Here is a 14,688-nt window from a genome sequence, read left to right as displayed (position 1 = left end):
TGCTTCCCACTACATCTAAGTGTTGGCCTGATGTTCACAGCTGAGTTCGCCTAATCCTGTTGATTTGGAGCTTTTGGTTGGTTGTTCCCTGGTGCCTTTGGGCCTTTAGTACCCAGGCCAGTTGATCATTTTGTCAAGAAGCAGGTTTAGCATCCTCAGCTTGAATCTCTGCAAGCTTGTGGATGACAGCTTGTGGGTGGAGGAAGCATCCGCGGTCCTGTGTTTGGCTCCACCTGCCCACCTTGTCTCCCTGAGAGAAATGGGCACCTGTAATGAGGTCAAGGTATCTTAACCAGGTCCACACCTGGCTATTAATGCTGATGGCCAGAGAGATGCATCTCTGCTGCAGGTCTGCGTATTTCTCTGACAGATATTGAGTGTGCTGGACCTAGCTGTCCAAGGTGGTCACCAATCTGATCATGAAGGCAGCCAGAGGAATGCATGCTAATTGGGGCCCATTTCTCCTGCAATGAGCCAATAAGGGAAGGCTTGTGTTAGAAATGAATGAAAGAACAGTGAAGGATGATTTAGGGGAGATGGTGAGGTGTCTCCAGCGAGTGAGTAGGCAGTTCAGAGGGCAGAAAGTGTTAGTAGTTTGGGAGGATGAGGTTGATGAAACTCATTGACTGGATTTTTTGTTTTACTGAGCATCATAGTCCTTTGTGTGAGCTATGTGCAATAGCCGATATAGTGGCCCTGTGAGTATCAGGTAACAGAGAGAAGATGGTGACAGTATTTATTGGAACACAGAAGATAATTGATGTCCTTCCTGCGCTGCTTCATACTACAGTCACCTGGGGCACCACAGTAACCATCCACTATTTGTGTGCAGGCTGCCTTGGTGTGGTGACATGTCCTCATTTTGCAGTCAGCAGGAAAAAAAATGACCCTCCTCTCTAACAGCACCACACAGATGCCTATCCAGGAACTTGGGCATAAAATTTGCATTCCTTTGGGTCATATGTTGGATAATAACAGTGGAGCACAATGAGTCATTCTTGGTTTGCAGCATCTGAAGTGATATGCAGCTTGGGTTTAAATGTGGCACCAGAGGGATGAAAACTAGCTGATCCTGGCAATGGCAAACCCTTCCATTTCTCTAGCCACATGGTTCCCTGAGAAAAATGCCTAAGGACGTGGATGCATAATTAATAAGGTGGAGAACGGAAGACTACATGAAGAAAGTCATTCCAAGCCATGGCAGACCAGGCACCAAAAACATCATTTGTCAAAGTGCTTTGACTGAATGGGAAAATTTCACCCATGTCTCTTCCAATAGCTAGCATATCTTAGTCATTTATTTCTATTTGAGCTGTCAGGTCATTTATTACAAATGCTTTTAATTATCTGACTTCACTTGTTGGTATGCCAAATTACATCTGCCAAGTAAAAGTCAGGAGTGTATTGAAATACTTCCCAAAGCCTGGAAGAGTACAGCACCAATAGCATTGAAAAAGGGTGATATCATCCATGATAACATAGCTGACGTGATTGGCACTTCATCTGTAATGTGAGATATTGTGTTATAGGCTATCTTTATTACTCACTCACCAACTCGCTATATTAATTAATTTCAGATACCCATTCGTTCATTCACAACCCTTTCCTAACCTGTTATTTACTAAACACGGTTTCATTCATTCATTCATAAAATTGCAGTTCTATAGGATCCAAATTTAAAAACAGCCCTTTCAAACTTAATACAGTGGATTATTCAAACATCAGTTATCCGAATTTCGGATTATGCAAACAAGATCTCAAGGTCCTGTAAAAACTGCATTAGGCAACTCAACATTCAGTTATCAGCTAAATGGTATTATGGCGTGCGTTGCCGGAAAACCAAGAAATGTTCGATAACCGGCACTCTAATTACCGCTTGTTTACGATAGAGCAGTTATTGGGTAAACGGCGTTATGGCGTTACATTGCCTGATAACCGAGAAATGTTCAGATATTGGGCACTCTCAACAGTAATTTATGAGTGCTGCTGGAAAAGTACAGCAGGTCAGGCACCATCTGACGCACAGGAGACTCGATGTTTCAGGCATAAGACCTTCATCAGGAACTCATAAATTACCGCTTGTTTATGGTTATTCAAACAAAATACAACCCACGTGTATCATTCAGATAACCGAGGTTCTATTATACTGCATTTTCACACCTTATATATAAGCGCTGTTTACCTCTGATTAAGTGTAGTATGCAGAACAATACCATCCCCATCAAGTGGCCATGAAACATTATATTACTCAGCCCTTACCAACCATCTCCTGGACCTGAATAGATTAACTACCTGTTAAATACCTTTTAACTGGGCCTCTATCCCTTTAAGAAACTAACTAACAGTACTTCCATGAAGTTATATCAATGAATGAAACTCATACCGGCAAATAGTAAATAAATCTCACAGCCCTGCTGTAGTAATCCATTTAATATGCTTTATTTATTTATTAAGTATATGTACAATTTCTAACTTACAGGCCTGGTTTTTGACTAAGTTACTAACTTAAAAGACAAAAGGGCTAACACCTCCTAATTATGCAAGCAGTCTAGACAGACATCCCATCAGAAGTAGCAGCCAGCACTTAGCACATGCTTTAACCTGTCTCCTGACTCCCAGGACAGAAGCCCGTCAAACCTTTGTGTACTATAGATAAAAAAATGTAACACCATAGTTCTTACATATATTAAAATTCCATTACTGTATGCCCTTGTAAGAACTGACCAGTCACTGACACTTCTTTGAGGGTAAGAATCTTCCTTCTTAGAGTCGTGATCTAGTCCCTGAACGCAATCCTGAACCTTTCGTGAGTTGGCTATTTTGTTTTGAATCCCCCGCATCTATCCCTCAGCTCAGCTATCATCGTCTACGACCGGGAATTACCCACAGCAGAGAATTACGCACGACGCGTGAATTAGGGTGAATCATGAGTGACCCTGGAACCTGTCTACAATGTCCAGAGGTGGGCTACTCCCTCCTGACATAACTGAGGAAGAAATGTTGCAGCAGTTGCAGAACTAGCTTGAGGTTCAGTTCTCGTTCGGGAAAACCCTACCAAAATTGGGCAGAAGTATAATATGCTCCAAGGATAGCGGACTCTAGATGTGATTTGGAGATGCCGGTGTTGGACTGGGGTGTACAAAGTTAAAAATCACACAACCCCAGGTTATAGTCCAACAGGTTTAATTGGAAGCTAGTATGCTAGTGTGCTTCCAATTAAACCTGTTGGACTATAACCTGGTGTTGTGCGATTTTTAACTTTGTGGACCCTAGATGACTTGAGATGGGTCTGAGGAGAAACTACCTGACATAAAAATAAAGACAGAATGAAATGATCTTTGCATTAATGGGACAAGTTCGCCAGTGAAATGGAATCATGTCCCGATGTCCCAACTTACAGAGCAATTAATAGCAAGGTATGAACAGCTGCAGAAAGAAAGATCCAAACAGGAAACAGCTCACCTTAAAAATCAGGAGCTTGAAAAAGAGAACAAGAAACTGAAGGATGAGATCACTGTCCTATCAGTTTCTTCGCCGGTTCCCACACAGAATTTGTACCCAACCTCCCCAGACATCCCGGAAGTGATTCGAGAAAACAAAGCTATTGCCCTTGGGAAACAGAGGGACTCCAGCAGTGAAAGCAATGAGAACTGTATATCCTTGGTACAATTTTTACATCCCCTTAAGACAGGAAAGTAAAGATTGAAAAAATGGTCAGGCAGAAATTAGGGGACGGCACTGAGATGGATGTTCCAGTACTATGGACTGAAATGCACACTGTCCATGCACCTGTGACCCCTGAGAATATAGACAGGTGATCTAAAGAAATGTCTCACCCAAAGAAGGGGCCAGTGAAAACATGGGAAAGCCTAGACCAGTTAAGGGGAATATATATGCTCCATCTGTGGGACGGCGTACAGATTCTGAATGTTATTATAGCTAAAAAAGAATAACGCTGCCTCCATGAGGCAGTCAGAGGTGCTCTTGGAGAGTACAAGCAGGAACTGCAAGCTGGCTGGACAGCAATAAAACATTGGTTACAGGGGTATAGTCCACATAAGACCGATTGGACAAAAGTCACAGTTTGCAGTCAAAAACCCACAGAAGAAGTCACAGACTATGAGGAAAGGTTTAGGATGACCTGGAAAGAATATGCAGGAATCACAAGTATGCAGGATGACAGGGATTTTGAAGGTTGCAATTATGGCCCGCTGAAGTCTGCTTTTGTGGCCAGACTTAAAATGTTAAAGCTCATCAAACTGGACTGGAACCAGAGGGGGCTAATTACTATGAATTGGTGGAGTGAGTCCATCAGCTCAACAATGATAAGGGTGTTAACCTGCGAGCCCCACAGATAGAACAAATGGGACAGACCCTCAGTAACCCCAGGAAGACCCAAGATAAACACCCAGGGAAATGTGTCTGTGGAAAGGAAGGCCATGGGGTCAAGGGATGCTGGCAAAAAGGAAAAGGGAGAGATCACCTAATAAGCAACGAGGAAAGGGAAGACCCTGGAAGCTGGGAGTAAGACCAATCTCATCGAACAGTTTAAAAAAACTAACCATCCAGCAGCAGCAGGAGCTGCTAGAGTTGACAATAAATGGGAAGAGCCTGCCCCGTGCCCCTCTACGCACCTACTGGCTTTATGCTAGCAGAGGGGAGACATACTGCATGTAAAGATGAGGGCAGGCAACCTGGACATTGTGTGCCTTTTGGACACAGGAGCAGAATTGACATGCGTACCCCGGAGATATGAGAGCAAACTCCCGCTATATGTGACAGTGAGGCCAGCTTATGGACCAGACGCTGACAGGATTAACATCAAACGGACCAAACCCATACAACTTGAATTTGACCCCGATGAGTTAATAACCTTTACATGAGTAGGACCTGTAGCCCAGCCATTTCTCGGGATGGATATCCTCGCCTAGCTGAATTCCTCTTTACATTTTGATGATGGACAGGGAACATGATCTATCAGAACCCTACAAAGGGAAGAACGAAAAGACCACTCCACCTAGGCTAGAGACAAGGAGACTGCGGATTACTGAAAATGGAACCTGCCACCTTTACAGGAACACCCCCACCTTGTATCAAATAGTATCCCATCAGCCTGAAGTGTATTTCAGGAATCCTCTTAATAATACAGATGTTAGAGGAGAAAGGAATCCTGGTAAAAACCCACAGCACCTCTAATAGCCCAGTGTAGCCCGTGCGAAAGGCACGCGGGGAATGGAGATTAACTATAGATTATAGGAAAGTTAACCAAAATATTGATCACAAACCTCACTGGTAGCTGACCCCTCAACAATATTCAGTGCCCTAACATCAGACCACAAGTGGTTCTCAGTCATAGATATGGCTAACAGCTTCTGGTCAGTATCCTTAGCACCTGAAGTACAGTTGTGGTTTGCCTTTACTGTACAGAAACAACAGTGCACATGGACCTGACTCCCACAGGGATTCCACAACAGCACGACTGTATACCACATGGCCTTACAAAACCACCTCCCTTCTCAACCACCTGCAACAGAAAGGTCATAAGGCCAGTATTGAGAAGGCTCAGCTTGCCCAGAAAGAGGTTGTCTATCTTGGACAAAAAAAATCTCCCATGGGAAAGGGAAATCACCCAAATCCAGACTGCAGCCATAGGGAACATCTCTAGGACACCCGCACCAATCAACCCAACCGCCCCGTGGCCGAACATTTCAACTCCCCTTCCCACTCTGCCAAGGATGTGCAGTTCCTGGTCTTCATCCACTGCCACTCCCTCACCACTCAACGCCTGGAGGAAGAACGCCTCATCTTCCACCTCAGAACATCCCAGGGCATCAATGTGGACTTCAATGGTTTCCTCATTTCCCCTCCCCACACCTTACCCTAGTTCCAACCTGCCAGCTCAGCACCATTGTTATGACCTGTCCTACCTGCCAATCTTCCTTCCCACCTATCTAGTCCACCCTTGTCTCTGACCTATCACCTTCATCCCCACCTCCATCCAAGGTACTCTTGGCTACCTTCTCTCCTGCCCCGTTCCCCTCCCATTTATCTCTCCACCCCAGAGGCTCCCTGCCTCATTCCTGATGAAGGGTTTTGCCCGAAATGTTGATTTTCCTGCTCCTCAGATGCTGCCTGACCTGCTGTGCTTTTCCAGCACCACTCTAATCTAAATCTGATCTCCAGCATCTGCAGTCCTCACTTTTGCCTAGGCTGCCAAATAGCCCACTGCAATCCAAGAACTGAGGGCTTTCCTGAGTCTGTGTAACTTTAATCGATGCTGGGTTGATTCATACAGGAGAAAGTGAGGACTGCAGATGTTGGAGATCAGAGCTGAAAAATGTGATGCTGGAAAAGCACAGCAGGTCAGGCAGCATCCAAGGAACAGGAGAATCGACAGTTCGGGCATAAGCCCTTCTTCAGGAATGAGGAGGGTGTGCCAAGCAGGCTAAGATAAAAGGTAGGGAGGAGGGACTTGGGGGAGGGGCGTTGGGAATGCGATAGGTAGAAGGAGCTTAAGGTGAGGGTGATAGGCCGGAGAGGGGGTGGGGGCAGAGAGGTTGGAAAGAAGATTGCAGGTCAAGAAGGCGGTGCTGAGTCCGAGGGTTGGGACTGAGACAAGGTGGGGGGAGGGGAAATGAGGAAGGTGGAGACATCTGCATTCATCCCTTGTGGTTGGAGGGTTCCTAGGAGGAAGATAAGGCGATATTCATACACCTGAATAGTCCAGCCTTTGACAGATATCTTGAAAGGGAAATGGGACTCAAAGAACAGATTGTACTGACAAGGGAACAGGAAAAAGCCATTCAGGACCTAAAGAAAGCACTTTGTTCCGTGTCAACGTAGGCATCCCCAATAACGGGAAACCCTTTACTTTACTTGTTCACGGGTCGAAGGGCTAGATGATAGTGGTGTGGGCCCAGGAACATGGGGACAGGTGAGACCTGTTGGATATTACTCTGGGAAATTGGACAGTGTAGTCCTCGGATAGGGGAGCAGTTTGAGGTGCAAGTTGTGTGCATGGCAGTGGAAGTTACTATGAATCTGGTGTTGGATCAGAATTTGATAGTTAAATGCCTTCATCCTGTCCACACTTTGCTTTCCATGAACAGTCTCCCAGGTAAACCTTGCCAGGTGGACCCAATGGAGAACAGTCCGAGAAGCCCTTAATCTACACATAGATTCATGTGAGCCTGGTCAACCCAGCTTCACTTTTACCGGTGCCTACAGAAGGGGAAGGAGGTGACCATGATTGCAATGCGATCCTGCAGGAATTGGAGGACACTAACCATATGAGAAATGAAGTCTTGCAAATCCCAGACGTCATCCTTCATATTGACAGATCATTTCTCGTGGAGAAGAGTATAAGGAAAGTTGGCTGGGCTGTCACCACATTTCATCGATCATAGCATCACGAAGCCTATTCCTTGGAGCATTGGCACAGCAAGCAGAATTACAGGCTCTAACCGAAGCCTGCAGAAAAGCAGAGGATCAGTCTGCCAACATTCATACAGACTTGCACTATGCTTTTGGGGTTGCCCACCACTTTGGCCAACTGTGGAAACAGCATGGATTTCTAACAGCTGCAGGAAACCCCATCAGAAATGGGAAAGAAGGCAAAAGAAGTTCTCCAGCTGCCCAAAGAAGTGCTCTTATTGAAGTGCAAAGCCCACGCTCAAGATACCACAATAGAAACTCAGGATTATGCACTGGAAGATCAGACAGCCAAAACACATGCCTCCAATCATTCTTGCCAAGAGCCTCAAGCACCCATCTGCTGGCTCAACATTGGGACCGCTAATCAAAATCTGCAGACAATGCAGAATAAATGTTCCCAGGGAGAGAAGTGGGAATGGAACAAAACTGGACTATGGGAGGATGGAGTTTGGAGACATCAGGAATCAAATCGATCAGTCGCACCCACTGCCTTGATGCCATACTGAGCACAACAATTCATTCCCGGGGACATCTGGGGCCTGAATAAATGACAGCCCAGTTTCAAACAAAATATGCCCAAGTGGTCGTGGACCACTGCCTTGCTTGGCAGAAGAACTAGAACCAAAGTGCAAGTTTCCCAACTGATAGCACCTCCAGGGCCATTCCAGGACTTGCAGGTTGATTATGTCTCATTCTCACGCTGTCAAGGCTATTCAGGTTGTAATTATGGGCAAGTTTTCCAGGTGGGTGAAAGCCAATCACACAGTCAAAGTATTGTGTAACGTCTATATACCCCAGTGGGTGTCACCCACCAGAATTAACTCGAGCCAGAGAACCCATTTCATGGGGACAGTGTGTCAGGAGGTTTGCCGGCTGTTGAGGATTGACTGGAACTTTCACTGTCCCTATCATCCACAAGCATCGGGTCAGGTAGAAGGAATGAATCAGATCCTCAAACAGCGACTTGTTAAGCACCACAAGGGGGGAATGCTGTGGCCCCGGGCTCTACCAATTGCTCTGTGCAGCACCAGGGCTGGCCCCAACAAAAGGACAAGTCTGAGCCCATTTGAAATAGTGACAGGCAGGCCAATGTGCCGAACCGGGACAATAGACCTATGGAGGGCTGACTGTCATCTTATCAGTAATACCCTATTGTCAAGCACTAACCCATTCTGTAAGTTCTGCTTCCTCACAGGTATTGGTGCCCAGAAGGATTTGCCAGAGGGAGGTCAATGGGAATCGTACCAGGAGAGTGGGTTCTTGTGAAAAAGATACACAAGGAACCCTTAGGCGCAAAGTGAGGAGAACCCATACCAGATGCTGCTGTCACCCAGTCGGCTGTCAAGGTCCGAGGAAAGACGGCCTGGATTCACACCTCCCACGTCAAACGGGCATCTCACAGTGCAGCAGAGCCTAAGACTGACTGACTAACCCCATCATTTCTATGATCACTTCTTCAGTCACATTCATTGCAATTTTGGTACGATCGGGTACATGTAAATACTTAACTCTATATGTCTTATACCTATGCTCAAGTTTCTAATCTGTCCAAATATTCCCACACCCTCGAACGGGATCATTCCTGGATCTCAATAGTCCCACTATTTAGTTGAAAGCCCTCTTTACAGCACACAATGTCAATTAGCAGGATACTTGGCTGAGTGTAGTTCAGTTGTTGTAACCCTATAACTCCGTCATCTTCAGGCTACATTTTTATGGAAACATGTTTAAGTAATTTCTGAGTCCCCAACTTGCTGAATGTACTCTTTTCATTTTTTTGCTCATGGTATGATAGGTGGAAAGTAAGTTGTGAAGAGGACATGAGGATTTAGATAAGTTGATTAGACAAAGATCTGGCAAACGGTGTATAAGATGGGAAAATGAAATTTTGTCCACTTTAGCAGCGTAAAAAAGAAGCATGTCTAAATTATGAGAGATTGCAGAACTCTGAAATGCAGAGCAGTACGGTGTGATGAAATGTAAATATATTTCTATTTGTATCCAATTGTACTGGGGAAAATCACGAATCTGTGATTTGTAACATTCAGTGCACACTCAGTCCTAAATGTTGCTCAGTAGCTGTATTTAATTCGGCCCAGCCAAAGAGGCAGGGTTTATTGTAAGGTTTTCAATATGTCACTCAGCACAGTTTCAGAGGTTACAGGCAGTTGGAAAAGTCAGGATGAGAGCAAGAGGCTCCATGTTAAGCAGTACTGGTTTTCATTGTTCTTTGCAGAAGAAAATTGCACTAAAAAGGTTCTCTATAGGGGACTTGGTGAGAAACCTAAAGCAATTGAATATCTTAATATTGTTAGAATTCAGAAGGGGGTTGTAGGAGTTAGTTGACCACTGTTGGAATCAGGGTTCCAGAAAAGTCCTGTGAACTATAGGGGCTGAAAAGAAACCATTTGTTACTAATAGTTCAGTACAACTGACAGAGGGGATTGAAAGCAATGTTTGTTTTATGCAGCTGAGCAAGCTTAGAGCTTGGTGGTGGTGGTGGGGCAGGGGAGAACTGAGGACAATTCTTGTTTGGTGAAAAGCTAGAGTTTGTGCCTGTGACTGAGTACTGGAGTATTTTTCAGACTCTCAAGAGACTGTATACCCAGTAAAGGAGGGTGATCAGCCAGAATAGGAGCTGTTGTTGAGGCAGGCTATGACAGACCATAATCCTGTAAATTGTGGATGTTAGAAACGAAAATCGCTTCTCAATAATCGCTCTAGACAAATTCAGGAAAACAAAGTTTTATTAGCAAGTCTGCAGAGTTGGGCACTCTTCTGAGAAAAGCGCGCCAGGCTAACAAAGTTTTCGATTAAATACAGTTCAAGCTCCTCCCTTCTATAGCTATAAAGAGTCACGAGGTTCACATTCTGAACATTCATTATTTTTCCATTCTGGACCCTTATCACAAAGTCTGCAGTATATGTCTCCCTAGTTGTTTTTCTAGCCTGCAGTCTTATCAGTCAAGGACTTATTCTTCTCTGTCAGAGTTAGTGGTCTTATCAATCAAGGACTTGTTTTTCTACTCTGTCTCGTCCTTTATTATAGAGAAGCATGTTTTACCCTACCCCCACGGCTCTATTCCCCTTAGACTCTGAGGTCATGCACATCTTAACTATTTGTACCGAAATCGTCTCTCACAGTGGAATACAATTATTCTGAAGTAAAGACTTTTCCAACATTAAAACTAGATAGCTGCATTATGAATAATTTGGTTTACATTAATAAATTTGATTTTATGGCATATTTAGTGGAAGAGTTAACAGAGTACAAGGTTGTAATCCATTGTTGTAATTTCATTGTTCAGAACAAATAGAAATTATAATGTAATTTAAGTCTTAGTTGAAATTATTGGACCCAAAAAACATGTCAGCTTTCACTGTCTCTTTATGGCTTGAACATAGTTAAATGAATCTAGATTCGAGTGGTGCTGAAAAAACACAGCAGGTCAGGCAACATCCGAGGAGCAGGAAAAAAAAAAATCGATGTTTCGGGCAATAGTCCTTCATCAGGAATCCTGGAACTTGGACTGTGTCCTAGTTCCTGGCATGCAGTCCTGGATGGTAGATGAAGATTGTTGTCCAGCATGCTAAAGTTGATGATTCAGCCACAGAATTCAATCTGGAATATTCGTCGATTCTCCTGCTCCTCGGATGCTCCCTGACCTGCTGCGCTTTTCCAGCACCATTCTAATCTTGACTGATTTCCAGCATCTGCAGTCCTCACTTTCGTCTAGTTAAAGGAATGTCAGCCATCACAAATTCTGTGATTCAATTATCATCAACTTGCCAATTACATTTTTGGGAAAAAATTCTCCTCAATGTTGAAAGGGTCTTCGATTGACTAAGAAACTAAATGAACTTATTTAGAGTAAATTACATGGTCATTCTATACATCAAGAATATTCCAGATTGAATCCTGTGGCTGAATCATCAGCTTTAGCATGCTGGACACAATCCAATTTCCAGGCCTCAATGCCAAAGTTTGTCAATGAGGAATGATCATTTGGATGACTTAGAGTTTTCTGGTACATTGGTACTCTTTTTCCAGCATCTGTCATTGCTACACAGAGAGAAAACATTATTTGCTTCCCTTCATAAATTTTGCTATTTAGCATTTTAATAACCTGAAATTATATATTGTGACTGGCATATAAAAGCCTAAAGCATCTGTATCCTTCAGCTGTTAATAGATATACTAAAGCTGGTTGCTATATCAAATGAAGAGAATGATAATGTAGAAGTCATTAAATACTGGCACATGAATAGATATACTGGGATATCAAACCTTCTATTTTCGTATATATCGGCAATACATTTGTGGCACAATGTGTTTTTCTATAAATAAAAGAAAGAACCAATCTGTTTTCAGCTATTGAAGATCAGCCCATTTTTCATTAATGACAAAAGAGGTGATGGTATGCGGGTAAACATGCTGCAAATTTCCCATTAAATATTGTTTAGAACAATCACAGTTACAGAATCTCCATGACAAGGAGAGTCTTGATGTCTCAGTTGGTTAAGTGAGCATTCCCCTCTGGAAAGTATGCATATGTAGATGTCATGGGGCTCAGCTGTTACACTCCAATCAGTCAAATAGCCTGTCAACATTTAATAACTAAACTCTCAACACCAATGGTCATTTGGGTGTTGCAATTCAACAGCACCTATAGAATTATACCTTAAAAAGCATGATCAAATTCACAATGTAGACAATTGTCCAGATAAAATATAATATGGAAGGCACATTTAATGTGCCAGTTGTAATTCTGGAAATATGTAATTTCTCTGTTTCGACATTGCTTCAAGCCAGAATAAGAAAAAGTTACAGATAGAATAATGCAGAACTAAAGAGAGGACGGGCAATGGAGTGCTGTATTACACAATTAGATTATTAGATTACATTACAGTGTGGAAACAGGCCCTTCGGCCCAACAGAATTCATATAAAAAAAGTTCACACACAGTCACACCCATATTTTATGCTTAAGCCACTGCTTCTCTGTCTTTTGGAATCTGCTTTTAAAACCATTATCCATCTTTTAGTTATCTTGAGACTGGTATGCTCCCCGAGCCAGCCTCCAACTTCCCACTTGAGGTAATTCAAAACTCTGCTGCCTGTATCATTAGGCGAAAGTGAGAACTGCAGATGCTGGAGATTAGAGTCGAAAGTGTGGTGCTGGAAAAGCACACCAGGTCAGGCAGGTATGGCTGATTGTCCAACTCCGTACTCCGTTCTACTTTATCCCCATAGCTTTTGATCCTTTAGTCCTAAGAATTATATCTACATCTTTCTTGAAAGTCTTCAACGTTTTGGCCTCAACAGTTTCCTGTGGCAAAGAATTCCATTGGTTCATCTGTCTCTGGGTGAAGAAATTTCTCCTAGGCTCTGTTCTAAAGAGATACTCCTTACTCTTAGACTGTGACCCCCTAGTTCTGGACACCCAGTCTAAACCTATTAGAATTTTATAGGTTTCTATGAGCTCCCCACTTGTCATTTTTCTAAACTGTAATAAATATAGTCCTCATCGATCCAATCTCTCACCATGTCAGGCCCATAATCCTGGGGATCAGTCTGGTAAACCATCTTTGCACTCCCTCTTTACAGAGCCAGAACATCCTTTCTCAGATAAAAAGACCAAAATTGCATACAATGCTCCAGCTGTGGTCTCACCAACGCCCCCAAGAAAGACAGCAGCAAGACACCCCTGCTCCTGTACTCAAATCCTCTCGTAAAAAGGCTCATACACCATTTGTCATCATAGTCTTCACCCACTGCACCTGTGTGCTTACTTACAGTGACTGCTGTACAAGGTCATCGAGGTCTCATTGCACAACCCCCTTCCCCAATTTATCACTATTCATAAAATAATTCACCATCTGTTTTTGCTACCAAATTATACTGCATCTGCCCACTCACTCAGCTTGCCCAAATCACACTGAAGCTTCTCTGAAACCTCCTCACTGCTCACTCTCACATCAAAGTTTGTGCTTTCTGAAAACTTTGAGACATTACATTTATGCCCTCATCCAAAATCATTAATATATGTTGTGAATAGCAGGAGTCTAAGCAGTGATTCCTGTCGTAACCAACAAATCATTGCTTACCATGCAGAAAAAGATGTATTTATTCCTACACTTTACCTGACTGCCATTTCAGTACACAACCTCAGATCTTATGTATTTTAATTTTTCAGGCTAATCTCTTATGTGGGACCTTATCGAAAGCCTTCTAGAAATCCAAATAAACCACATCCAATTGCTTCTCCTCATCCACAATACTAGTTACATCCTGATTTTTTTTTTAAAACTCAAACATGACTTTCCCTTCATAAATCCAAGTTGACACTGTTTGATCCTGTTAGCATCTTTCAAGCATTCTGCTATTGTTTTATAATAGACTCTAGCATTTTTTTCTACTTTCAATGTCTAGCTAACCAGGCTATAATTTGCAATTTTCTCTCTTCCTCCCTTGTTAAATAGTGGGGTTACATTACCAACCTCCAATCCATAGGAACTGTTCTAGAGTCGATGGAATTCAGGAAGATGACACCTGGTCACCTCTCTCAGTCTTAACCTCCAGAAAAGCATTTTTCTTTACTTTTTTACTTAGTTGTAAAGTACACTGTGGAACCTGTCACCCCTAAAAGGTGAAACATAACCAAAGGTTACAAGGGACAACACTTTTCTACTGAAATATTACACATTTTCATTTTTCAAAAAGTGACAATTAAGAATGCAAAAGAAACATAAAAGCAATATTAGTTTTGAAGATTGATAATTGCATGGTGTATCAGAGCCTTTTGATTTTGAATGGTTTAGAAGTGTCCCTGGAGAATGGCAATACTGTAGATCCTGTCACTACCTTCAGGTGTTCTGTTATTAAATCTTTTAATAATGAATGCTAGTATTCTCCCACTTACAATGTCAAGCTAACCAAGCTACAATTGGCCTCTTCTTAAATAGTAGGGTTACATTAGTAACCCTCCAATCCATTTGGATAACCTGAAACTCTGTAGTGGTCATTTATTCTCACTTGCAGAATAGGAAATCCAATTAAAGGATGTCTGTGCTAAATTAAAAGCTCAGACTAGTAACTCTATATTGAATGAATTTATGGACAGTTGTCATTTGACTGTGCCTAACAATTGGAGTGCAGTTGGGCTACACTCGAGAGAAATCATGAGCAAGCCAGCAGCAAAGGCTGAGAAATGGTCTCATTCAAGACCTGAATTAGTGTGCACCAAGAGATGTT

The sequence above is a fragment of the Chiloscyllium plagiosum genome, unplaced genomic scaffold (genome assembly GCF_037043375.1).
Source record: "Chiloscyllium plagiosum isolate Xiang-an unplaced genomic scaffold, Cpla_swu_hap1 HiC_scaffold_19, whole genome shotgun sequence".
Taxonomy (NCBI): domain Eukaryota; kingdom Metazoa; phylum Chordata; class Chondrichthyes; order Orectolobiformes; family Hemiscylliidae; genus Chiloscyllium; species Chiloscyllium plagiosum.
Note: the sequence above shows the minus strand (reverse complement) of the source record.